At 46.6% G+C, this 27694-nt stretch overlaps 1 protein-coding gene across 1 annotated transcript in view; it reads left to right on the forward strand.

Moving 5' to 3' along the window:
• LOC146203541 (lysosomal alpha-mannosidase-like) overlaps positions 1–27694 on the forward strand; it is a 434812-nt gene that overhangs the window by 190961 nt on the left and 216157 nt on the right. The window lies entirely within an intron of this gene.

The following is a 27694-nucleotide window of genomic DNA, read 5'->3' on the forward strand; positions in this document are numbered from 1 at the left end:
AAAATAAATGAGCAAAATAAATTAGATTTCAGGACTACAGAAACGTGCAACTTCGGGAGGCAAATATTTATGAACAGAGGTTGGGTCATTCAGGGTGAATATGTTGCCTGGTCGCTTGTTTCATTTTTCGAATGACAGCGACAAGGGCAGCATTCATACTTATTTGTTCTAGTGGATTCGTGTTGTCTGTGCGACAGGAACTGCAAGGTTCCAATGAGATATGAGGAGATGCAAATCATGAGTCACTGTCGCGCAGCCAGTGAAAGTGAGCACGGACGCGGAAGCTTTCTCTTCATGTTTTCCCCCTGCATCGCGAACAATTGCAGCTGAAAAAGCAGACACGGAAAGATCTACAGCAGCACCTCCATGTAGCTTCACACAGGAGAGAGCGCAGACAATTATATACACACGCAGATGAACAGAAAGTAAACTGCGCCAACCGTGTCTCATCGGGCAGCGGTAAGTGCAAGGTTTGTGTCTGACAGCTCGGAAACGCTCCCTGGAGCACTGCATGAATAAAATTTACGCGAGCAACCCGGCCGTTATTCGGGCACTCGGCTCCGACGATAAGCCGACGCCAGATTTTGCGGCTCAACGAGATTGCAGCATGAGCACACGAATGTAATTTTCTTTTTCTATAAGCGACCAAAGAAAGAAAATAATGTAAATGATGGCGGCACAAAGTGCGGCGAACGATTATTTTCCCGTTTAGAAAATCAATATCAGAGGTGCATGCGGCAGCATCCATCGAGCGATGTCGCGAGTGAGAGGTAGTGGTAGAGGGCGGGCTCGATCAAGCTCGAAAAGAGTGAGGGTTGGCCGCATGGCAAATTCGGTTGTTTGACAGGGTTCCTTCTTTCTCTTTCACTTAAGCTTCGCCATCTTTGCTTACTTTCGCGGTCGAGTTGGTTAGTTTGAAGGGAGGTCTTTCCTTTCTTTTTCTTTATGGTTAGACCCATTATTGAAGAACGCTCGTTTCATGTGCGTTATTTTGTGTGGTTGGGCCACTGCGGCGCAATGTGCTGCCGCAGAAAAGAGTACGGCAAACACGGGAGGTTTCAGAGCGTTAAAGTGAAATATGTAAGTACAAAGTACAATGTTGTGTCTAGTGGCGCTTTTATCGGTTTCTTGTTTCTGCTTTGTGTAGTATAGCTTCGAGATATAGAAAACTTTAGCTGGCTTGCTCGCTGGCTCACTCCACTCCACTCACTCACTCACTCACTCACTCACTCACTCACTCACTCACTCACTCACTCACTCACTCACTCACTCACTCACTCACTCACTCACTCACTCACTCACTCACTCACTCACTCACTCACTCACTCACTCACTCACTCACTCACTCACTCACTCACTCACTCACTCACTTCAAACTGTAAAATGCGGTCATTTTATTGCTTTGAAAGTATGGTTTTTTTTCCCGCTCTGTACGACCTCACGTAGACTATAGAATAGCCGCTTCTCGTTTTTATCACAGTGATGTCTGCTGAAAAATTAGAAAATGCATTCTACACTGGCAGTTAATATTCAGGGACAAAGATACAGTGTCAGACAGTGCCTGTAGTGGTTATGTAGACTTTACTGCAACGAATGAAAAATGACCCGTGCCACAACAAACACCAAGGCCAACATTATACATTAGGCGTACGTAGCCCTGCTTTTCGTTTTTCCTCAATGAAGATAATAGTGCGCTCGGTTGATGCATAGGCGTGACCAGCGACATGGCGCCACGAACAAAACTTCCACGAGACACTGATGAGGCATACACAACCGCAGTTAGGACTGAGGCACCCCTTCAATAATTTCTTCCCGCTACTCTGACGTCCATCCCTCCTTTGTGTGATGAGATGATAACTGCATAGCACAAGTACTCTGTGGTCAGTAATGATGGACTTAGATGGGACAACCCAGACAAGGTAACCAGCGAAAAGAATTTCCAGCCGAGAAGACCGTTGGGAATCTTACTTTTCTTATGACGTTGTATTTTGTTATTATTTGCCGCGCGCTTCATCTTTGCCAGTGCGGTACATAAAGCATTTCAAGAATGCGCTTGGATTATTGAATCAATAAAGGCTGCGTTTGTTTCCGCTTTGAAACGGACGTGATTGTTAGACGGCTTGGAATAGTATGTCGAAGCTATTGAAATGGTGGAAAACACGTGTTGACGCATTATAGGAAAAGAAAGGCGGGCACACTCAAAATCTGACAACGTCTCTCGTAGCCTAAGTCGCTTTGGGACGGTAAACCTCACGAACCAAACCAAACCAAAATAGTAGCACGTATAAGTTCAAGTCAAATCAAAGTTTACCACACTCCCATAATGTTTTCCTGTCAAATCTAAGCATTGAGTGCTTGTTGGCTGTCCAAGCAGCAGGGTGCTACGTCAGATGTAAAAATAACTGTTTGCCACTAAACCATGAAAAAATAAACACACATGAGTCTACTTTTATTGATAAAAATACAAGTAGAAGAAAGCAAAGTTCAACACCTGGTGGGGACTCTGTCATGATGTTAGGAGATTTGTCCCAAGGCGACTCAGAGACGCCGCAGTGGAGGACTCCGGAAATTGCGACCACCTGGGGTTCATTAACGTGCACTGGCGTCGCACAGCACACGATATGTTAGGACAGATAAGCAAACTTTTTTTTTTATTTCTTTTACCATTTTCGTTTCGTTGTGAATTTACAGAAACTTCCATCTAGTGCATTAAACACCTTTGGGACTTGAAAAAAACCCTCTTTTCATAAATTATTAGTTTGATTGGAGCGTTTTTATTGTTGTCCTCCAAAGCTATGCTGGTACTTAGTGCAAAAGATTGACAGTCGCATTGTTTTTGGACGTCAAAAGCGCCTACGACAGCTTAACCCATCAGATCATTTTGGACGCCCTGGTAGCTGCTGAAATCGGAGGCCGCGTGTTCAAGTGGATACGCAGCTACCTGCAGGAGAGGTCCCTTTTCGTCCAAACTGAAGGCGGGCCAACGTCTTTACATCGAAGTTGGCGTGAAGTTCTACAGGGTGGAGGCTGAGCTCAACTCTCTTCTGCCATTCAGCCGTACTTTCATCGGTCTCGTAGACTTACTGCCAGAATCTTCTCATAGCTCCATCTATGCAGACGATATACGTTTTTGGGCATCCAGTGTGACTCGTTCCCAAGTTCGTGCGAGGCTTCAAAGGTCTTCAACGATATTGACGTTGTACCTTCGTCTGCAGGTTCTAAATATTTCGACTGAGAGATGTTTCCTTGTGGCACTCAGAAGTAAAAAAATATCACGTTAATCCATATGCATCAATGGCAAATCCATTCCCTATGAGAGGAGTCATCGATTCCTCGGAGTTTTTATTCATATAAGTATTTCGTAGAGTCCCCATTTCAGCGAAATGAGAAGCAGACTTGTAGCGATTGTCAAAGTTCTCTCCTTCCTCGGGGGAAAGTCCTGGAGTGCACCAGTGCACTAGATGCTTCAACTGTACTGGTCAACTGTTTCTGAGCTGCATGCGGTACAGCTTCCCCATATTTAGTAACATGAGAAAAGCAAATCTCAGGACCCTTCAAAGTCTCCAAGCTCAAGCTCTTCGTATATGCCTTGGACTCCTTGAATGTGCCTCAACAGCAGCGACTGCTCTTGTCTCCTAGGAACATCCTGTTACTACACATATTGATGCTGACACAATGAGAACACGTATTCGACGCCTAACAAGGGTCCCCAGTCATCATATATAGCAACCTTTCCAGTAATTAGGCCAAGCACTGCATTCGCCAAGTTATAGAAGCTCATAGCATCTCTATCCATTCGCAGTTAACCCCTGCCGTAAGGCCATGCTCCCGCATATGGAGCCTACATGAACCTCGTATACAAATATATATTCCTGGAATTACAAAGAAAGCCGCAATATCAACACGTGTTCTTAAACAAATGACGTTGGATTATCTGCATTTTGGCTCAGTTATTACAACCACTTCCGCGGGAACTGGTAATACCTGCCGAGTCAATTTTGATAAAGGTTAAGACGAGGTCGTTTCTTAATTCTACTGGTGCTGAACTAGCTGCCCTACGCGCTGCCGCTAAATTCGTTTGCCAAGAACACCCGCATGAGTGGACCGTGTTCGCAGATTCCGAAGCCTTCAAGCAAGCTGCACTAAGCCGCAAATTACATGATCATCTCGTTGGAAAGATCCGCCAGCTGTACCAGGAGCAATATCGAAAGGCTACGATATTATTTTTCAGTGGCTGCCAGAACACTGCGGTATTAATGGAAACCACCAAGCGGACGAGGCTGCCCATTCTACTCACAACGACGGAGTTCCAGATAAAATCCCCATATCGAGGATTGACTTAGCATGTGCGCTTCGCTCTTTGGCCCCTGATGTGATCGGGGTTCGGGGGCCTAGGCTTCACAGCAGTGGAACTATGAGGAGCAGAGACAAAGGACCAAGAGCAGCCAGGGAGGAGAGGCGAAGAAGAACGTTTTACACACTTTTGACATGATGAGATATTTACAGGTGGGAGGAACAAAACGGAGCTCCCAGTGGAGACAATTTCCACCGATTAAATACGGTCGGTTGTCCACACCTCCCTAGCTGGGGAAATTAGGTTCAATCGGTGCAGTCCAATCACTGGGGCACAAGGAGTCACTGGAGGTGTCTCCCACTGCCGAGGGGGTGCTCGGACCTCCTCTCACATCTTTCGGTGGCGAGGGCGAATTTCTCTGGTGCCGATGACGATTTGTGCGCGTGGTGGAGATCCTTCACAAGGGCGATATATCCCGCGAAGTCGCCCGCTGGTGGCGGTTATTTCCCCCGCGTAATTCTAGGAAGTTCACCTGCTTCGAGAATTCGGCAAATGGAGTCAAGGCCGCCGGGTGACGCGCCTCTGATCCATTCAACACAAGGACACGTTCCCTGCTGTCGCCGCCGTGGATGCCGAGGAGGATTTTAAGACCCGAAAGGCAGTCTGTCTCCGTCCCGAAGGGGGGAGGCGGGAGGGTTGGCCGCCGCAGCAGTAGAAAAAGGGTCACTAACGGGTTCACTAACGGGTCCACTAACTGCCAGGTTTCCTTATTCACTCAATTTTGGACTGCTGCCGCGCGTTTCACGAGCCTCGCACCATCGTTTCCGGAGAGACTGTTTTTTTGTAGACTGGCCATATTTCTTGCCGCGTGAGGGCTCACCATCGCCTTCGGCCCTTCTTCATAGCGACTGCGTTCGGCATACTACTGCGGTGATGTCGAATGTTCCTCTTATTGTACCTGCTTTCATTCGTTCGTTATCGGCCGGCGGATACAGCATTGAAATGTTACCAACTTCGTTTTTGTTTTTATTTTTAACGCGACAACTCTAAATCTCTTCTTTTTCCAAAATCCCGGATATACGCTGTACGTCGGCTTTCTGAGCGAAAAGTCACATGCATCTGGCAGGTGTTAGTTGGCAAGAGGCGTGGACGGGTACTGATTGGTCGACGGGCTGTGTGACGTCACGAGACTGCATGACCTGACCGAGTTGGCGGGAGCTGCCAGCTCGGCATCCCGAGTCAGACACTCTACTGCAGTACTTTTGTATATGCTAAGTGCATATAAGCAAGCGAGGATCGGTTCTGCAGTGGAGCGGGCAAACGGGAGCCATTATAAGGGCGGAAGTGTTTTCTGTACACATAGTGCCGATGACTATTCGCTGTCCGTGCTTTGAATGATGCACTCTTCTTCTTCTTTCTGTTAAGAAGAATGTGCACGCAGCGGCGAAACGACGCGTACCGGCCGCTAGTTGGCAGCTCATTCTTTTCTCATCTTCGTTCGGGGAAAACAATATCTCGACGGTGGTGGTAATAATATGTCTTTCTTTTATAGCCCCTTACAATACCGTAGACTTCGCCTCCCTGTCAACAACTTATAGAAAAGCGGCGTATAAAACACATGCAAAAGAGAAGAAATCCATCAGTGCAGATCAAGCGATTCAACCAAGACACGTATACGTTCACTCCGTACATTAAAGCGCATTCTTAATGCGCCTGCGGAGTGGAAGCTGAACAACTTTGGCCCATGCGCGTGCAGGTATTCGGCAAAGTGATGCACAATAGGAAAGGACGAGAACTCATCTTTATTCTCCTTTCTTTGGCGTACGTATTCCACGAACAAACTGCCTTTGGCACTATATAAAAGCAAAGTCGAAAAATAATGAAATAAAGGAAGAAACAGGAAGAGAGAAAGAAACCGCATAGGGAGAAAGTCTTCTTTCTCGGAGGTAATTGCTCCCGTCGTGCGACCGATGACGAGAAAAGGCACGTAAAAGCTAACAGGCGTACGCAGGAGAAAAAAGATGAAACAAAGGACGCGTACAAGCTTCAAGGTGCAGCCAGAGGCAAAAGTAGAACGTTCAGAGTTTAGTCGGAGCAAACAGAGGCTGAAGCGATCTTCTCCTTACGGACCATTTCTTCTTTCTCTCCCACCTCCTATCTCTCTCTCTCTCTCTTCGATTCCGCAGCACTTCTTTAACGTCCCTGTGGGTCGAGGGGTAGTATGCGGCGGCTGTGTGCAGTGCAAGTGTTGTCCCTTCTACCTCCCGACGCGAGCGCGAGGAAGTTGTTCCCCAGGGGTCATGCTTTTTAATTGCGTCTTCACCTCACTCTGTGGCCGGCTCTTCGGAACCCGCTGATAGGCGTCACGTGCTGGAGCGGCCAAAATGTGGAAGGCTGTCGAGGAGGTGGACTATGAAGGAAAGAGAGAAACAGAGAGCCAATTAAAAATCACGGCTCATAAAGGGCGTAAAAGAGTAAGAAAGTGGGGGGCAGCGGCCAGCTTTGTGAAGCACTCATTAGCGAGAGCTTACAGAATGTGGTGGGCACTGTTTGTGCTGTTGCATGCGCGGCAACATCTTGCGCATCCTTCGCGCGGTTTTGAATGCAGGATGCAGGCTGCAAACGCTGCCAGACGCTTGAGAGCCGATAGTTTGACTGCGGTGTAAACGTGTAGTGTACACTTTATACACCCAGTAAAAATGAATTGTGAGACTTTTCATTAGCCTCCACGTGAGCTTAACCTAAAAAGGAGAGCTACACATTTGTCTGCCTTCGTTCCCGCTTTACGTCCTCGACCGATTCGACCTCGTTTTTGCCGTTTACGAGCCGTCGGGGTTTGCTTGTTCATGCACCAGCTATTCCGGAAAAGGGGTGGCGCGATATTCGAGCCCCGGGCTAAGACTACAGGACAAGTTTTTCACCACCTGCAAAGTTTCTGAAAAAGCTGTGTAGTCATTCCTTCCTTCCTTCCTTCCTTCCTTCCTTCCTTCCTTCCTTCCTTCCTTCCTTCCTTCCTTCCTTCCTTCCTTCCTTCCTTCCTTCCTTCCTTCCTTCCTTCCTTCCTTCCTTCCTTCCTTCCTTTCTTTCTTTCTTTCTTTCTTTCTTTCTTTCTTTCTTTCTTTCTTTCTTTCTTTCTTTCTTTCTTTCTTTCTTCCTTTCTTTCTTTCTTTCTTTCTTTCTTTCTTTCTTTCTTTCTTTCTTTCTTTCTTTCTTCCTTTCTTTCTTTCTTTCTTTCTTTCTTTCTTCCTCCCTCCATCCCTCTCTCTCTTCCTCCCTCCATTTTTCCCTCCCTCTCACTCTCTTGCCATAGTGTGGCTGCGCACCAGTTGACGGCGATGCGTTTTATTTCTTTAACTAAAACCTACTCAACCTGAGGGTCTTCTCTAAACATATCGGAATAGACTGCTAGTCGCCATGCTTGTATTGTTTCTCCCAGAGAACAAAGGATAAGATCACATGACGCCTCATGAGCTTACCTGGATGCGCGCTATATAGTCTCGCAAGCTTAGCTTGGGGAGTACTTACTTGAGACGCCGAATCGCAGGGCTACACTCTGACTTTGTGATGTTAAAACGAAGGCAGCCGCCGAAGAGGCGCGTTTCTAAGAAATTTCGACACGCAGGCGAGGCGCTGAATCGCAGTCTCGAAGGTCCGTGGCCCCATGGGGATGCAACACAGTGGGCTTCATCTTCGTTCTCCTCAATTCGAAATGCGACGTTGATGGAGATCCGAAAACTGAAAAACAAAACGCGAATAAAGAGCAGAAAGACCAAGGTCATAAACCGAGTTCGAAGATGAAACAGAACAAAGCAAGAAGCTCGGCGACATCTCCACGCGCTCGCCTGTTCAAGCTCTTTACAGTTCAATGATTTTAACGAAGCCTCTCAAAACCAACCGGGAAAGTGCGCATTGATTTCGGGAATTTTCGTTTACAGAATTGTTCAAGCGGAAATGGAAAAAAAAAAGCCGATTGAAGCTGAGGGGAGGGGGGCTGGTACGTTCAGCTGCTCCTTAGTGTTATTCCGCGTCATTATCTGGGTATAATGAAAGCTATAGTTGTGGTTCGAGCGAGACCTTCATTAAATAATCCGAGATTGAGTGTCATTACGAGGCTGTCTTTGCAGGAACACCCGTAGAGAGAAGCACGGAAGAAAAGTCGACATAATAAAGGGGCCGAACGTTTGTCCTTGAACATCTGCACGAAGCGCACTACTAAGGAAACCTGCTGGTTGAGGGGTCAGTTTCTAGAAGCGCGTGGTTTTGCGGCTTCCGCGGTTTTCTTCGAACTCAAGCAGTGCAGCTGGGCTGCATATGTCCTTTACACTGCCTATCGAAGGTTCACGCATGTTTATAACTAAATCTACTAATCACCGTACCAGCTATTACGACCGCAATGTGACCATCGACATTTTCCTCGATTAATTACGTTCAAACATAGACATCTTTTTTGCTGCAACTGCCATTGAGATCTAAATGTACTGGATATAAGTAGCTTGAAGCCAGGGTTCTTTTACTATATTTACTTCGTAACTACCTTCCAGTACACAAAGGACTACAACAATAAATAAACTATACGCACCTTGCATTCACACTGCAATACATTACAATACATTACATTACATTACATTACATTACATTACATTACATTACATTACATTACATTACATGTAGCAAGCAAGTACTTACATTACTGACGAGCGAAAAATTCAACAGTAATGTCTGAGCGCTTCGGCACGGCTACAGCGAAAGACTGGTTGGCCAAAATTAAGTGCTGCAGTTTTTAGAATATCATGGGCCGTTAATTATGGACGCCAAACAGGTAAATGCTTCATCCTAGGAAAACCGATCTTCAGCCTTTTCATTTGGTCCGCAGCTGTTCTTCCAGCGGCAGAAACCGACACGTATTACCTCGCTTCACGCCTGTCTTCCAGCTACTGCCATAAAATACGACAAAAATATCAAGGCGGGGAGTTTTGTGGCCTCATTACTGCTGAGTAGCAGAACTTTGATGCCTTTTTCATCCATAGCGAAATGTGAGTTTGTATACCAGGGCAGTCCTTACATACTTGTGGTACACGTCTACACTGAGCAAGTTGCTGGATCACTGAACCTCTTTCCAGCAGCCGTCGTATTGGTGTATTCCCCAGACACCATTGCACATTTTGGCAGCTCCTACAGCATGCCTTCAATTATTCACCCAAGGGTTCGTTTCCCGGGTCTGATATGGTTAGGTATGCCTCATGCAGTCCACGTGTATATGCGGCATGTAAGGGTGACTATATATAGTGCGAGCATCACCGTTGACATTGTATTAATAATTCAGGATTGTTTCCTTGAACGCAAATTCTTATTCTGAACTTAATAGCGTACTACTCCTTCGCGAATGAATCTCTGGGAGCAATAAGGGCGTGCACAGACTCGGGCGGCGAGCAGTTTGTCCATATCAACGCCCTAAAAATTCAGATCACTGACCGACAGCATTCGTCACCTCCGTTCTCTCGACGCGTGTCTTAACCTCCAGATGTTCGTCCAGGAAAGCAATCACTGTAGTGTGCTGCACAGGATGAGCTAATGCACTAGGAAGCAACACGGGATGTCAAATAAAAAACAACAGCAATAAGAACCTTATGATGCAACAGCTAGGGCTGGTCATTTCGGCGCGCATGCGCACAACGATCACTGCGGCAGATTTCTTTGCACTATGGTGCGGCAGTTGAAAAGGGCAGCACTTCCGTTAAAAAAAGAAAAAAAAAAACAATATGAAAGAGGAGCAATGACGCAGTGTCAATCTTCTTGATTGAGGTTCCTCCTTCATCATAGGTATTTGCTTTTTTCCCCACACTTTTCTTGTTGTTGTTAGAACGGGCGATCTTTGCGTGAATTAAGCTTTGGCTCAGTGCCAGGGCTGACCATATGTGACGAGACCGCAACATAAGTCTGTCAGACCTTAGGGGTTCCTCGACAGCAAAGCTATCGAGCATATCTCTTGTCCCCGCAGGCATTTCGATGCGCTACATCGAAGCCTCGTTTCCTCAAACGAAAGGTACTCCTGAGATTCTGCCGCACCTCCGCAACGGCGCGCATAGACGCCACCGGGTGAACAGTGAACACACAGGAGTGTCTACAGTGCAAGAGGGTAAAGACTTTCTTTTTCGTGACAGCGAGTTTCGGTTGGCATGGTACTGAGACATCGGTTTCGCCATCGGAATCTGCGCTGCACTGGGCCGCTTTTAAAAACATAAATAAATCCATAGATGGGCGAAACCTTTGTATAACACGAGCCGCTTTCGTAAATATGGAGCTCGCTTTCAGTTCGCATTGCGTAAGCACTCAACTAGCTCCACAAAACACGTCGCTCGCAAAGTGCCGGGGAAAGACGCTCGAAGATGACTCGTCAATGTAGTTTCTGCCTTGTAGGGATTCTAGGGAAGCCTACATTCGTTCCGACTGAAGGGCGAACGAGTAATGAGAAGAAGGCGTTAATTAACTCAACCGAGCCTTTGGGAATACGCGGCCGAGAAATGGCTGATTACGAAAAAAAATCTGTTAAAAAAACAAACAAAAAAAAAGTAAAGTGAACCTGCCGAGAATGGCAATGAAGGGATAGTAAGGTATAACAAATTATGTCGGTGGCTAAGGGGTCGGAACGAAACGCGGCTGTCTTTCGCTCGCTTCCGTTGAAAGTCGAGCTAGTTGGTCGGACGACATGATGCACCACGCAGCAGAGTAGGCGACGATACACAGGAGAGACACACAATACATACATACATATAAACAAGGACAATGCTGCTCCTGTTTATGTGTATGTGGTGCTATATGTATGGGTGTATTGTGTGCCTCTCCTGTGTTTCGTCGCCTACTCTGCTGCGTGGTGCATCATGTTATGCGGGCTTATCAGTTGAGATATGCGCGAAAAAGTGGAGAGTATAAACCACGATTGTGGAACCGAGAAATTCTTAAGCATTTTACAATTTATGAGTGATTAAGCGTCCGTGTAGCAGAGGGGAGTCGAATATGTTGTGCCTAGTGTATTTCACTGCTTTATGTTACACTTACTGGTCCCGCGCGGCAGCAACCGCGCGTTATTTTTAATAGAAGTGCGTCGCTGTGGGCGAACTTGAAGCACTACAGATGGAGCAACAAGATCCCTGAGGAGAGCCGATCGAAAAGATATATATATATATATATATATATATATATATATATATATATATATATATATATATATATATATATATATATATATATATATATATATATATATATATATATATATATATATATATATATATATATATATATATATATAATAAAGCGAGACAGCTCTCGAGTGACCTGCGGTTTCCGCGAAGGTATTCTCGTTCTGATGACTCCGTAGTCGCCTGCTGACGACGTAACTGTACCCCGGGACGTTGTATGACACTTCGGGCGCACGGTACCGATCTCAGTTTTCCGCGAGCTCATGTTTCTGAGGCTGCCGAGTACGATGGCGTGGCAAATGAACGGGTACTGGCCACCGCATACGACCACTGCTGCCGAAAGTCAGCATAGACGGCCAATGGCGCTGCCTTTGGTTATAGCACAGCACCGCATCAGACGCCTTGGGTTGCGATGCCAGCGCCGTCGTAGTCTCGCCGCCGTTTCCAATTCGTTAAGCGTGATAAAATCGAATGCATCGCCTCTTGGATCGCTGAAGCGCCTGGAAAATACGTGCTATGGGGCCGTTCAGTTTTACAACAAAATTGCATAGTACCCCTATGGTGGTCAATTATTTGTTGAGCCGTAGCGGTAGCCCCGTGAGGAGCATATACGTATCGGGGTATTGAAGACTCTGGGTGCGACTTCCGCGGCAGTGGCTACTATAGGACCGCAGCTAGCGTTTATGTATTTCTATCGGATACTTGAGAATTGTCTTCAAAGCTATTAGTACCATTAGAAAAAAATAATTGGGACATTGGGAAGAGATTTTAACTCAGTGCCGTTATGTACAACTGAATCACACACGCTTGTGGGCAGCCTTCTTACAGTTTACTGCGTTGAAAACAGACAGATTAACACATATAAGTTAGGAAGCTGCCAAAACGTGATGTCGGAAAGGAGGCCCAGCACACTTGAAGTGTATTACACATAAGCGGGGTTTCACCCCATAGCATGCAATCTGGGAAGGATAGGAATAAACATGCCGAAGTGACGAATTAACAGATATGTACTCGAATAAAACCGCAAGAATACTTTTACATGTCCATCATCACTGCTCTGCGTGTAATATACCATAGAGCAGGCGTCAGCCGTCGGCATTAGCGCTCGGTAACAGGCTGTCTACCACAACTTGATCAAGGTAAATCATCGCTTATTTTTGTAGTTAAAATTCCTCTCCCATTTTCATACTTTTAGGCAGTTGGCGAAATTGCAATGGCGCTTGAAGCCAACAATAAGCTACCGCTAAACATTCGAGCAAAAATTACGACCACGCCATGTTTCGCGCTCTCGCTTTTTCAACGCCGATAATTCCACAAGCGACAGAGCGCCCTCGGTAGCCGCCACGGTCGCCGCATGGCGTTATTCCCCGCTTCGGCGGCTTTGCCCTTTTTGTGTGGGCCTAACTAAATCTTGATGAATGGGCACCGGCATCAGATCCACCGGGGGATCGGCATCGGAAAGCCGAGCCGCTCGCACTCGCGGCAATCCATGGCAGCGCCGACTTTGGCCAGCCACTCCGCGTGTACGTTTCGATTGCGTATACGTGCGCCACCACGAGAAGCAACAAGCTTCTCTGGCGCGCTTTGCTAAACTTCATTAAGCCGGGATTAAGCTCCACCCTCTAGCCCACCGCGCGTCGCTATTATCGGTGAAAGAATGGAGCACTCGGGTGCAAGCGGGAGAAGGGGTGCACTCGCATTGTTCTCGACCAGCAGCCGGTGCTTCGAAAAAGCCTCTGCGCGACCTGTAGAAGAGTGCGGCGAGGTTTCTCTTGCGTCATTAATTTCGCACTCTCTCGGGAAACGAGGAAGCTGCAGGATTAAGCTCCCAAATGAATGGCGCTTGACGAAACTTTCGACCAAGCGCCTGAGGGAGCATTGACGGTGCCGGCCTTGGGTTTCCCCGCCCGAAGCCCGCGCGCTTGTCACTGTCCGAGGAAGCGCGAAACGCGAGATGCCGTCGCCAGTGGACGCGCGGCCTTGCACGGCCTGTCACTGGAGAGCGCTTCCGTTTTAGCGAACGGTGTGTACATAGTGTGCGCGGATGATGGATTTGACTGCAGCGTGCAGGGTGTGTCAGATCGATCTACTGCTGCCGCGTCCCCGCCGAGGGGAGGGAAGAAAAATTTATGCGAACTTATTGCGCGGTGGGTGAGGGGTGGCAGTAGGTGGTAACACAAGGAGGAGCATTGCTCCATTTACCGCTGCCGCTGGGTGCTGCGGACGCGCCATTTGGGCGGAAGTAAAAATGGGAATTGCGTTTGACGGAATATCGGCTGTAGAACATTTGCGAAATTGAAGAGTCCTCGCTTTCAGCTCCTTTGGCTTCTGACGTTACATTGACGACTGCCCAGGTGTCTACCAATGGACCACGGATCATTTTGTAATTTTTATTTTATACTCCCGCTCTCTCAGCTCTATTTCTTTCCTGTCTGAGAAGTACTGTGGAGTACCCATGGCATTCAGCGGAGAGTCTTCTTCTATCAGACTGATCTGCTAACTATCCGAGAAGTATAGTGGAGAGCCATAACCGTTCGCGAATTTGCTCATCCGCAGGCATGCTTGGTAGTTATGCCAACTTTGTAGGCAACGGGAAAGAACCCAAGTGCAGTGGCCTATAAGGAGACTAGAAAAAAGTGAAAGGGGGTCTTTCGTCGCAGCGCAAAACGCAAGACGAAAAAAATTTGAGTCGTCTGGTTTTGGCGCCGTATGCGAAGAAATGCAGAACGATCATGTCCGACTCTGTGCTTGGAAGACAGCTGCTTATCTTCGAGAAGTGTTAATATTTCTAATGTATACATTTTGGCGCAGTGACTTGACAGCTTGCATTTCGATCGTTATCAATACATCTTAAACATGTACGCTGAGCCATGATCTCGGTGGAAGCAAACGAGAGGGTGGTATATATGGGACCGTATTGCAACACAGCAGCATGGCGCCAGTGAATGCAACACCATTGCCTCCCCTGCACGTGTTCTTGTTACTTATTGCATCCAAGCAATGAAAGCCACTTTTAAGATGATCAATTAGTGCTGAGGCGTACCTTCATCGGAGAAAGGAAAGGTGGGGGGGGGGGGGGGGGGGGGGTTCTGAAAGCAACAGGGGCTGTATGGACACTAACGTTTATAGAGATTTGAATCGCCTGTAGTTTTTCGCATGCAAACGACTGCAAGCGGATGAGGATGTACTTTGTGTGTCTCTCACCATGTGTGTCTCTCACCATATTCAAGGCTTCATCTGCCACTTATGGGCAGGATAGCCTTCAGCGTTGTGAACTTTCGCCGTGCCCTCTGGGCCGTCAGAATGGAAGGAAGGTTCACGTCCACTGCCCTGCGTATAACACTTTATAACGCCGACTTCTGCGCAGTCTAAAACGCTGGTCTGCGGTGGTGGTCTTGTGTGAGAAGCGGCGCTACAAACTTTTCACCATATGTATGAAAGGGAAGTTAGTTCTCTTAAGTTAATTGTTATTGTCTACAATGAAAAACCTAGGACAAAAACTGTAAGGAACTGTTAGATAATGCCTCGGGGAAACGCGGCAAATACAGATGGGACTGGAGCGGCGGCAAAGAGATCAATACGCAGAAACGCACCAGATAGAGTAAGAAAGAAGTGCAACGCATTTCCACGTGAAAATAAAGTAACATACTTCATATAACAGATCGTAGAGGCTATAAAATACGGCATCCAGGACAAGAATTAATTTGCGTGGCAAAAAAGGCTAATAAGCTTGTCGAATTGTCTAGAATGGCTAAGCACTCTGTGGTAAAAATATTTAATAAATTGTAGCAAAGTATAAAATAGAGACTGCTCATTGTAGTGTGGACTGGGAGTAGGAATATGTGCCATTTTTCTGTTTTCTGCGAGTCGAACTGAAATAATTTCCTGTTGCTTCGCAACAGAGGTTATGACCCTCGTGTTGGCTTTCTTTTAACCTTCTGTAGTTTAAAGTCAACAAATAAATTGCACGAATAAAACACTGGGAGAATATCAATATCATATACCAAAATCAGGGCAGTATACTTTTATTGTAATAAGTTATGTAAGGTATGATTCGCACAGCCCTTTTTTGTATAGCAGATGTAGTTTGAACAAGTTGGTTGCGTCTGTAGTACACCAGGTTACGCAACAATATTGCCGCAACAATAAGTACAAGTAAAAGTAAACCATATCAAGCTTTCTTGAACATCCGATTCAATTGTGAGACAACTGCGGAATATTGCAAGATCCTCTTAGGAAAAAACTTGAAGGGAATGAGGGTATAATTTTCCGATGGGTAGCAAAGCCTTTCTTTTTAAAGTGTGTCCTTCGCTTGTACCGAGAAGTTAAGAGCTTTAACAGAAAGAGACCATGAGCCTGCCGAGGAGAAATATTGGCTGCTATGGTGAAACTTCACTAAATGCGAAAAACAAAAAATGCGTCCATGGACTACTTTTCGTTGAAAAATGTGCTTGTCTAGAAATTATTCGTATGGCGTGCCTCAGTCGGTCGGCGTAATATTTAACGTGGTTGATACGAACAAAGTTGAGGAACGAATAATTCTATCGTTATATATATATATATATGTATATATATATATATATATATATATATATATATATATATATATATATATATATATATATATATATATATATATATATATAATCCATTAGGTAACGGATCACATGTGAAAACGCATTGTTGAGGCTACTATTACAGGTTCTCGCAAAGGCATGAATATTTTAAGGTTAATTCTGAGAAAACACGAATTCCAGTGCCAGCGCATCTCCCGGCGGGTGAAAGGTGCGAGAAACAAAGATAATGACGAATAAAGTAAGTACGCAGGTTATCAATAATAACGGCATAAATGCGAAATATGCAAAACCTAATCATTGTAACGGTGTGCCCTTTATAATGTATATAGTCTACGTTTATGTGTGCGTATTCGCTGTTCATAGAGGCCTTGGCCGGCATATACCAAACAACCTTGCTTCATGTAGGCATTTCATGCACACATTTTGCGTACACACACTGCATGTACGGTACATATTTTCATGCACATATAGAAAGAAGTACATTAGTGATAAGCGTAATAAGCTTCGTATTCTATTTAGTTGAGGGTCGGGGGTCGAGCGTTCAATACGAGTGATTTACTAGTTGTTATCAGAAGATGATGGAGCCATCAGCAAGGAGCTAAACAAATATGCCCAACAGCGGTGCACGTGTATTATACACCTCTCGCCTCCTGTGGTATGCTATATGAGCCGCTCATATGCTGTCCGAGTTAAAAGCTGCATTGACGCTTAAAACTGGCGAAAGGAAACGGTAACATAAAAATACGTGCATGTCTTTACAGACTTCCTTCTACATGAAATCGCGTCGAAAGCAGGATATTATGTTTTAGAGACGCTATTATTATTAACAAAAGATGAACTTCAAAGAAGGAATTAAGTGTTGAAAACCTTAATCAAGTTTTTTTTTTTTTTTTTTTCGTGCACCGCAGATTAAGCAACGTCTTAGCAGAGAGAAGATAAATAAAGCTTCAAAAGCCCTTTTTATGTGTGTCTCTTTCACTCTCTTGCGCTTACAGATTAACGGTCGTTTTCTAAGAAATTCGCACATACCTGTTTTGATCCGCCGAAGGAATGTTTTGTTCGTCAAATTGTCGACAGTCGAGATCAGGAAAAGGCGGGAGTAAGGACATAGTGTCGTGTTGCAAGGTTTCCTACAAAAGCGAACATCGAAAGTCTATAGTTTCACGAAATGACGCGCTGCCTTGTCGGAAAGTTCGCGCTTGGCATTAGATGTCATTAACCGTGCTGCACTCTGTAAGTACCGTTATATTTTCAAGAACTGACAGAAAGCCCCCTCCCCCCCCCCCCCCCCCCCCCCCAAGAAAAAAAAAAAGAAAAAAAAAGGAGGAAAACTACGTGAGCTATTGAACTACCACGCGCAGAGAAACCTTTATAAAGCCGCTGCTCTAAGACTGGGAAACAGGGGTTCCTGTCCTTTCTCGCCGTCAATAGCGCTGACTTTTTTTTTTTTTTTGTCCTCGGCGTCTAATACTGCGGCAAGAAATACCGACCTTGTTGAGAAACTCATGAGCCACGGTCAGAAAGTGAAAGGAAAAAGTATTGCAGCAAGTTCGCCAACCTCATTAACCCTGCATTCTCTGAGAGCAGCAGCCATAACTTCCTGGGAGAGAACGCGCCCTTATAGCGTTGCTCTAAATGACGGTAAAGTTTCAGAGCGAAGCGAAAGTCTCTCCCTCCCCCCTCCCGGGTAATGGGAGGCCTTAATACCAAGAAGAAACGCTCCCCAAAGAATGCCAGCCATCCCGGGGCTCTACAGCTTCCCCCGTACCTGTAGTTGAGAAGCGGGGATATTGCTTCGTCGCTGCATAGTGTCCACTCAAGTTACAGCGACCTTCCGCACGCACACTAAACGCACGTGTAGCTTCTTTTACAGAGGAAACGTATATCTTGGTCGTTTTCTGCTTTTAGCTACTCAACAGTGTTGCCATGGGAGCATACCTCCGGTTGTGCCCGTAAGGAGGATGACGTCGTTCATTATTTCAACCGAAAGTATATTGAAAAAATCTAGTTTCTTGTTGTTTTGTATGCTTGCGTTCACCGTCCTTCTATACACTGCTGCTCTATGCGAAAACGGCCAAAACGCTGAAAAACCTGAACTCTTTTGTCGCTGTGGTTGTTCGCCTGCGAATAGGCAGGTATATTAGTTGCGAAGGTTGAATAACGCCATGTCAGAATTACTACATTGAGGGCTTCAAATTATATCGGCCGATCCCGAACTGACCGGCATCAGAACAGATCAAAGGGACACAATAAACTATGGATTTTTTTTTTCAAGGATTTCAGCCAGGTTGTCAGCATAACTAACGAAAACATACTCACGTGTAAAACAAAAACGTGAAATTAACGTAACTGATAAACCAACAAAACAGATAAACCTATACCTGATGATTATGATTTAAGCACAAAGCGCAAACAACGTAAGGAACAGTGTCGCCGTAAACAACGTGATGCCATATCCGTTTTTATCGTAGTGTCCTGGCATAACTATTTCTATGGTTTCAGGATAGGCGATTTTTTTTTTTATGACTGTATTAAGCGCAAGGAGAACCCTGAGAAACCTGCATGATACAGATTTACCTGCAAAACTACGTCAGTATCAACAACCACAAGAAAAATCAACCGAAATGCGCGCCCGAAGCGCCAGCAGTCTTCAGGGGCTTCAAGAAAATGAAATGCGACTCTCGATGGTATGCAATAAGTGAATGACAAGGTTCGCTCTACGGCTCGTTCTTCGTAAACTGCGCCGTTTCTCTGGCATCACGCCTGCAAATAGCTTCGTTCGCGTTTTGATGGACGAGAAGCAATATGGAAAACGCGTAGGCATTGAGAGGTGCTTCCGTGAGGCGGCTGCCGGGAGTTCTCGTACTATTGAGAATTGCAGTCAACTTTATACCTGGCTGCAGCGGAAAACTCTAACCTCTCCTCTTCCTTTCGCCAGCTTCTACACACACTGCTAAACCACTGGCACTGCGTGGCTGCAACCAAGAGTTCATAGTGACTATGTTAAGTACCGACGCGGTAATTAGGCAATTAGGCCAATAATTCCACGAACAAAAAAAAAATGTGGTGCGAGAGTTTTCCGAGCAAGCGAAAAAAAAAATGCAACCCTGTAAATCGAGCGGGCCTATTTTTGAGCCTCGCTTGCGTAAGGCAGTGTGTCTAAAAACTGTCGAGCGAAATGGGCTTCGATCGCTCCTCTCGAGGTGCGCCCGCGTTGGCGATACATCTGCCGCGAGGGTGCACGCACAAAATGGAACGCGCCTTTGGTGCGCTGGGAAGCAGCATCGAGCGGCATCGCAGGTAATGGGCAGCGAGCGTTTGTCAGGCGGCCAGGATGTTTGAGTTTTTTGACAGCTGTTCGGCTGCGCCGACTTCTGAGCAGTTGGGCCTGTATTTGGAGCCGTTTTTAGTACAGCGCGCTCTTGCCGGAATTCTTCGGGAAGCTATACCAGCACTTCGCGTTTGTCGACGGTTGCAAAGGCGGGCGCAGGGTCCTGCATCGACACCCCGACAGCCAAACGCAGCGCAAAAAGGTGGATTGGTTATAAAACATTTTTTTTTTCATCTGATGGAATTGCAACATATTGCCACCTGGTGTTCCTGATGTTCTTAGATGGCGCCTGAAAGAAGAGGACACTGAAGTCGGTTCGCGCGCTGTGTACGGAACTCTGCCTGCTCCTAGCCCTCGTTCCAGTCTTGCCCTGTTCTCCGCGACAATATACAAAATATTGTGCGCTTGAAAGATGAAACAAGCTTCGCCGTTGATGCAGAATTGAAAATGACGGGACGACTCACTTCTCACAACGGTTCCTTGAGTGCCCGGAGTTCTTGGAACGCAACGTCATGGGTCCTCGGCCGCCAGTATCGTCAAAAAGATGGAGATAACTCTGAGCTTTTAAAAGTGACGGCCCCCCTAAGACGATTGTAACGTTAAGAGATATGAGGCGTGCAGAGTGGGCCAGAGAAACGACTCCAGTTAATGACATTCTAGTGGATATCAAGAAGAAGAAATGGACATGGGCAGGACATGTAGTGCGAAGAGAGGATAACCGATGGTCGCTTAGGGTAACAAACTGGATTCCAAGGGAAGGAAAGCGTAGCAGGGGGCGGCAGAAAGTTAGGTGGGCGGATGAGATTAAGAAGTTCGCAGGGGTCAAGTGGATGCAGCTAGCACAGAACCGGGTTAAGTGGAGAAATATGGGAGAGGCCTTCGCCCTGCAGTGGGTATAGTCAGGCTGATGATGATGATGGTATGGTATGGTATGGTATGGGGTATTTGGGGTTTAACGCCTGAAATCGATATCTGCTGTGAGGGAAGCTGTATAGGCGACGACTCCGGAAACACTTCTACCACCTAGGGTTATTTCAGTTGCATTGACATCGCACAGTACACAAGCCTTGAGTTTCGCTTCGATCAAAATTCGGCCACTGGATCTGCTGCTTCCGCGCGCTCCGGATCTGCAGTCTAGCACTCCATTGAGCCACCGTAGCGGGGCACTTGGTAGCTTCTAGCGCTGTAAATATAGCGGCATAAATGCTAGTTTGGAGCAAACATTTCGGTCAGTTGATTTTGAATACGACCACAGCATCTGAATGACTCTTTGTTCACGAAGAAGAAAACAAAAATTTAGCCTTAGCCTCACTAATTAATTAACCTCGCTAATGGAAAATACTGCAGGCCAGGCCACGCGACTGTCAACAGCCCCCAGCTGGTTTCACTGGGGCTCGGACTTTGTCTTTCTAAAACATCGGTGACATTAGCTAGTATGCACCTAGGGGACGTTTAACTTAAGGCATTAACAGTGCTTTTTACCTAAGGCATGATTGACTACGACGTCATAGTGGCTTTGCGAAACAAGCAGTTCATGCATCACCTGGCGATTGCCATTGGGGCAAAAGCTCATATTTACGTTACAAGCCCAAGAGATGGGCCGAAGGTAGATACGCTCGTATTTGCTCAGTAGGGCACCTCAAGGATACGGACTTTCGAAGCTATCTTAATTTGTTTTCTTTCTCCGTACCGCATCGAATACCCTGCAAACATAACTCGAAGGAAGGTTTTTCCTCTGAAGACAGCGTTACCAACTCAACCACCGTTCAAACACGTGCGCCAAAGGCAGTCAATACGGAAAGAACCGGACGACTGGCTGGTGGAGAGCGCCTTAGAGCCACCGTTATCGCCTAGAAATTTCGAATTTTGTACCCAAGAAACCCCGGGAGACCTCTGGGCCCCCCCTCAGAAGGAGCGCGGTGTATAGGACCATGAACTTCAGTGTCCGTGACATTTCCAGGTCGTTATGATGAAAGTGCCCGCCGCAAAAGCCACCAGCTGGAATGTTGTTTAGCCTAAAAAATAATAATAATAAAAAAAAAACGAAACAAGTTAAATCAGAGCAGATTCTCTATCGTGCCAAAAAGGCGCCGACCGCGGGATCTCACGCAGAGGGGCGACCCCGAAAAGCGAGCGCGTGCGCCGCACAGCGGGTGCCCGCGCGCTATTACGGACCCAGGGATCCCCCGTTCGCTCGGAGCCGTCGTTTGTAAATTTGGGCTGAGTTATGTGACACGCCGTGCGAGACACGCCCCGATGAAAACCGGCCTCCTGCGCCAGGCGACCCGGGAGAGATGAGAACGGGGTGAAGAGGAAAAAAAAAAAAAAAAGCGAACGCAAAACGCGCGTGCAAACACACGCACACAGGACTACGTATAAAACAGAGTCAATGCGAGGGCGACGACGAAGACGACGACGTTATATGACGGCGGTGGTTGCATCTGTGGGCGGAGGGGCGGAGAAAAAGGAAAACGCACGGCGCCGCGCGGCAAACAGTACGCGGTAAAGGGTATGAGCTGAAAAACAGCGCCTGTAGGGGGAGACCGGGGGCAATGGAAGAGAGAGAGTACTTGGTGGGTATGGCTGGGGCGCGCGCATGACAGGGCCGGATTGAACGGCGAGCCGAAGACAGGATTTTCGTTACGCTGGGCGTTCTGTATAAAATATGCATTTAGGGTTGGGGCCCAAACTCGGAGCATTCCTTCTGCCGCTGCTTCTGCTGGCTGCCCTGAGTTCCGCGCAACAGGGGAGATCCGAGACGGGCATGATGCGAAAAGGCGCATAAAATTGACGAAAGCGAACGAGGTAAAAAAAAAAAAAAAATGGGGGGGGGGGGGGAACAAAGATGGCTAGGAGCAAGAAAAACTGCTATATTAGGACGCCCACAAAATCGAAACGATTTGTGCTGGCACCGATCGCGTTTCAGTTTCACCTACGTGCGGTTGCTTTGTCGGCTTCTCTCTTCCGAGCGCGCAACTGTGACTCCGGCGAAAACAAGTATCGCGTTCTGAATACACCGTGTTTCCGCAGTCATCTTTTGTTTTTTATTTTTTTCTGTTAAGCACCGTGATACCTACAGTTATGTTGCTTTAAGTGAAGGTCCTCCCTCAGTACGCTGAAAGAAGATTAAGTAACCAAGCTTTACACCGAGGAGAAGAATCACAAATACAGAATATTTTTACGGAAACGAGGGATTCGAACGCGCTTTGGTTGGACTGGGCGTTTATATGGATTTTGTGCTCCACACTGCGCACTGCTGAGTCGACGAAACAAGTGATAACTCTGACGTTGTTAGCAAGTCCCTATTGCTCACATCAGCTCGAAATTAGTGGCCGGGGGGCATTTTATGCTTTTATCTAAATGTGCTGTTCCTCACGCGTCTGATCATCTAACTAATGCGCCACATTTACATTTTTTTACATCAGGCATCTCGAAAACGCTGCCCATTGGCTTCAAATCATTTCAGCGATTCGCTCCGAAAACATGTGCAAGCTTCACGTGTCGTCTTTACCACTAGACTTGTTTACCATTCCCAGACGGTACACGTTCTCTGTGGAAGTATAAAGAGGCATTGGCCATAAGCCTGCGTGTGCTTCGGACGGACGTCTGCTGTGTTCGAGAGCAACGTGCCGGACAACCCACCCTCTCACTCATCTTCATGCCTACATATATTTTTATTAATTTGAGGTAAATTATTAGTATTTATTAACCGCTGTGCCCTTTCAGTAGCGCAATCCGAGCCATCCTTGGCAAGTGGCGCCTATCTAGCGTTTAGGTAGATACGAGCACATGCTGCTTGTATTGCCCGCGAAGAATGGGAGGATGGGGTTAGGGAGCGAGGCGGGGGTTTTGGTTGATTCTTATCTATGTTTTATTATTATCGTTTTAAATTGTATCGTTGTTTCATTGGTATTATTACTTTGCAATATTTTCCGGGTCCTCGGCCACGAGGACAAACATTTGCCAATGCGGTCCGCGTAGCAATGTAAGCTTGAGACCCTTCGTATACATACACGTGCATAAACTTGCACATTCGCTAACCCCAGATCGCGTCACGCTCGCTCTTTTCGGCCTAGATGGCGTCCAGGTTGATTAGGAAGACGATGAAGTATATTCGTGGGCTGCTCGTAGACAAGCGGAATTGACTGCAACCAGGGATCCAACTTCTGCGCATGCACGTACAAGACTAAATTACATTACTGCCAAGGCTCGAAGGTATGAGCGTGATCTCTCACGACGACAATGGTACCTGTGGTGCGAGCAGTTCTCCACACAGTCATCGAATGCCCATCTTTGGCGAACTTTCCATGCCATGGAGCACGGTTGTCGTCGTCCTGATGCAGCGGCCACAGCATGCTTTGCAGCAAACTTGTCTCCGAATGATTTCGCAAGACAAGCAGCACGCAAGTTTTTCCCCAAGTACGACGTGTTGCCTGCACCGGTTACAAGACCTCACTTGTGGGGCATGCCAGCCCATGTCGATAAGCTGCCATCTGCTGCCGACACCGACGGAATCGCGAGCCCATTCTCCATGCCCGAATTGCTTGCAGCTATAGATGAAGCCAACCGAAAGACAGCACCCGGTCCGGACTCCATTACGTACGAGGTTTACAAGAACCTCAGTGGTGATGCACTTCCTCAACTCCTTGACACCATTAACAAGGTATGGCTAGACGGCGATGTACCAGACAGCTGGAAATCGGCTATTGTGATCCCTATTCCAAAGCCGGGGAAAGCCCCAACAGACCTAAGCAACTTTCGACCTATGTCCTTAACGGTAACAATTTGCAAGATTGCTGAGAAAATGCTCGCCACACGAATCTCGTGGTGGCTTGAACATCACGGTTTCTACCATCCGGCCCAGATTGGCTTTCGACCATCTATAGGCACAGAAGACGGATTGGCTGTCTTGGCGTCATCCGTATTATCATCAACACGCAGCCACAATGTACGCACCGTCCTCGCCATGGATATAGAAAAGGCTTACGATAATATCAGTCATGCTGCCATTCTGGATTCAATTGACATGCTTCATTTACCACTTAGAGTACGCAATTTTGTAAAATCTTTCCTTGAAAGTAGACAATTTGCAATACGCCTCAATAACGAGGCCATAGGATCATTTGTCCCTCTTCGCGGCGTGCCCCAGGGATCGGTGCTGTCACCAACATTATTTAATATTGCGTTTATCTCACTTGCATGGCGGTTACATGAAATTTCTGATGTTAAATTCTTAATATACGCTGATGACATCACAGTGTGGAGCACACACAACGACCTACTGACTCAATCATCGGCCCTGCAATCAGCTTTAGATATTACGTGCACATATGCATCTTCCATTGGCCTTGAACTTTCCGCCAGTAAAACTACGTTCATATCAGTCGCCAACCGCTGGGGCCGCCGTAAACTATCGGCAACTCCTATTCGTCTACATCTATCCGGAACCCCACTTCAGGAAAGTCCAACAGTAAAAATATTGGGCTTAACAATTCATGAGTCAGGAACTGGAACTACATGGCTGTCTGGCGCTAAAAAACAGGCGTTACAGACACTGGGTTTAATTAGACGCATTGCTCCAAAAATGGGCGGCGCTCGCTCAGATGTTGCGAGACAGTTGGTGAGGGCAGTTGTGCAACCGCGCCTTGTTTATCAAGCCCAATTTCAGCATTTGACAAGGGCTCAATGGGATCGACTTGAGGCTATAAATCGAGAGGCAATGAGGGTCATCACCTGCCTCCCTCGCATAACACCTGTCGTGGTGCTCCAAGAAAACGCACAACTAAACACAATAGATGAACTGGTGCAACAACGACGTGATGCACGCAAGCTTAAGGCCACACTATCTGACGCAACGTGCGCTCTGAAGGCTTATGCTTCGAAACATTCAATACTACCACCGCCACTGCCAGTTCTTCCTCCTTGGCGTTTTATACAGCTGAGCAATAACAAGCCGACTGATTTACGCCGACCAAGAACACAGGAAACGGCGTCGTCACTTCGCGACCGAATTATGGAACAAGACGCCCGCTTGCCACATGGTTCCATTATAATTTACGTCGACGCAAGCATCAAAGCCTGTGAAGTGATAACAGCAGTTTACTGTCCTAGCAAATCTTCATTGAACAAGACGTCAACATTTCAATTACCGGAACCTCCATCTTTTTGTGCGGAACTGCTTGCAGTGCAAGAGGCGCTTCGCTCTGTGACCGCCATTCCCATGCTTCCCACGGCCCATATTATCATACGTACAGATGCTCTCCAGGTGACAAAGCTACTTAGACGAGTTAGTAGTAGCCCGGAAATCTGCCAGAACATGCACAGTCTAGCGGCTCGCATACCAAATCCAATTCGTATTGAATGGACCCCACGTGACCTTTTAAGTGCTCAAAGCCAAGTAGATTCTGCTACCCGCCTTTCAAACTCAACATCGCCAAACCTCATAAAATTGGACAATGCCACCCTGCTTTTAACAAGAAAGGAGCACCTCCGGCGCCGTACACGTGCTCTTATACCTCCGTGTACGGTAAGCCTCCCCCGCGGTCTAACCCGTGCAGAGGAGGTGGCGCTTCGGAGGATTCGAGTTGGGGTGGCCCTAACACCAGCAGTGATCCGAAAGTGGCCACAATTTCGGTATTTATATCCACACCCTGGGCGCCCCATCTGCAAGTCAAGAAATATAGAAGCTGACATCCATCACCTACTGTGGGATTGTCCAGCGTTGAAGCCAACGCGGATCCGGCACCTGGTGGCAGCTGGCCTCTCCCCCCATAATCCGCAGTCATATGCTGTTTGGACACTGGGACCGCATCATCGTTCACTCCTCGATTTCATTGCATCAGCCAACCTCTTTTCATTTATTTGACCACACCCTTCATCCATCATAACATTCCTTTCATGCCCTGAGGCAATAAACTTCGCAAAAAAAAAAAAAGTATATTCGTGAAGGAAGAAGATGATAGCGTAGATTTGAACACGCAGTAGAGGCGACGACAACAAATGCGAACAGCGTGGTGCCTCTCCGCTGCGCTGTTCGTAATTTCACAGACATGGCAGTAACCTAATTACAGTAATGAAATTAGTGTAATTTAATTACTGTTTTCTAGTAATTTCGCAGCAAAGTAAATAATTCCTTTCGAAATTACGTTTCGAAATTAGAGGCGCTCCACTACTCCTTCAATAGACAACAAAGTAGAGAGCCGTGAAAGCAGGAACGACGTGCGGTAAGCCGGAGCCAGCATTGGCAAAAGGAGACAGAATAGAGCAGAACAGTGCGTCTGTGACCTCTTGTGTAACAGGGTCACTTAGTGCGGCTATCCCATGGAAACCATTCTCCAAGCAGCAGCTGTATACAAGGCTTCAAGGGAATGCCAAAGGGAAAGATGGTGTAAGAAGGCTGGAGTTGAAAACTAGTTGGGAGCGCGGCGCAGTGGCACTCCCTGTTGCGTTGGCTAGGACACAGTACACTCGTCGCCACGGAGTGAGGGAGGATTGGGGTGAGAGGAGATAGTCGGAAGGGTCCATGGCGTGAGCCACCGTGGCTTGAGCATTACTGAGCAGTGAGCACAAGGTGCTGACGTAGATTCTTGGGACTGCGGAAGCAATAAATAACCTAGCTCCTTCGGCCCCTTCATATGGCGGAGACAGCTCCGGTCCAGCAAGACACTGGGTTCGCCGGTCATTTCACAACCATCCGACCATGCTTCTGATTTTTTTTTTGAGGTTTTGTTTTTGTAATGGCAAGTACTGTAGGAAAGAAAGAAGGAATAGCTCCCTGGGATGAAATTTGGCGGGAAGATGAAAGAATGCATGTGCTTCGCATCTGGAGAACAAGTTGTTGTTTTGTTTACTAGATTTACTTACTTTTTGTATGGATGGAAACTAGAAAGTAATTTAAAAATAATTGAATTCCTCAGTGGAAGTAATTGTAATGTAATTTCATTACTTTTTGGAGCTGCAATAAGTAATTCAATTTAATTAGTTCTCTGCGATTTTCAACAAAGTAATTAGTAATGTAATTCAATTCATTTTCAAAAGTAATTGTGCAGGTAAGGTAATTTTTGGTTCCGCGCGAAACATCCCAGACACCAAAAGCGACTACGCGGGCCGATTGTTCTGAAAGAAAAAAGAAGAAAAAAAGATAGGCCTTATTAGTAGTTATTTGAATGAACTTTGGTCAAAATATTTTTCTGGAGATTTTTTGTTTTGCTTACGTAAGCCGGCTTTGAATTTTCCGGAAACAAGTAAACGTTCGCTAAGAGTAAAATTAAACCAGGATACGGTATCAGAACTA

This window comes from Amblyomma maculatum, chromosome 1 (genome assembly GCF_055883805.1).
Source record: "Amblyomma maculatum isolate TAMU_Amacu chromosome 1, ASM5588380v1, whole genome shotgun sequence".
NCBI lineage: Eukaryota > Metazoa > Arthropoda > Arachnida > Ixodida > Ixodidae > Amblyomma > Amblyomma maculatum.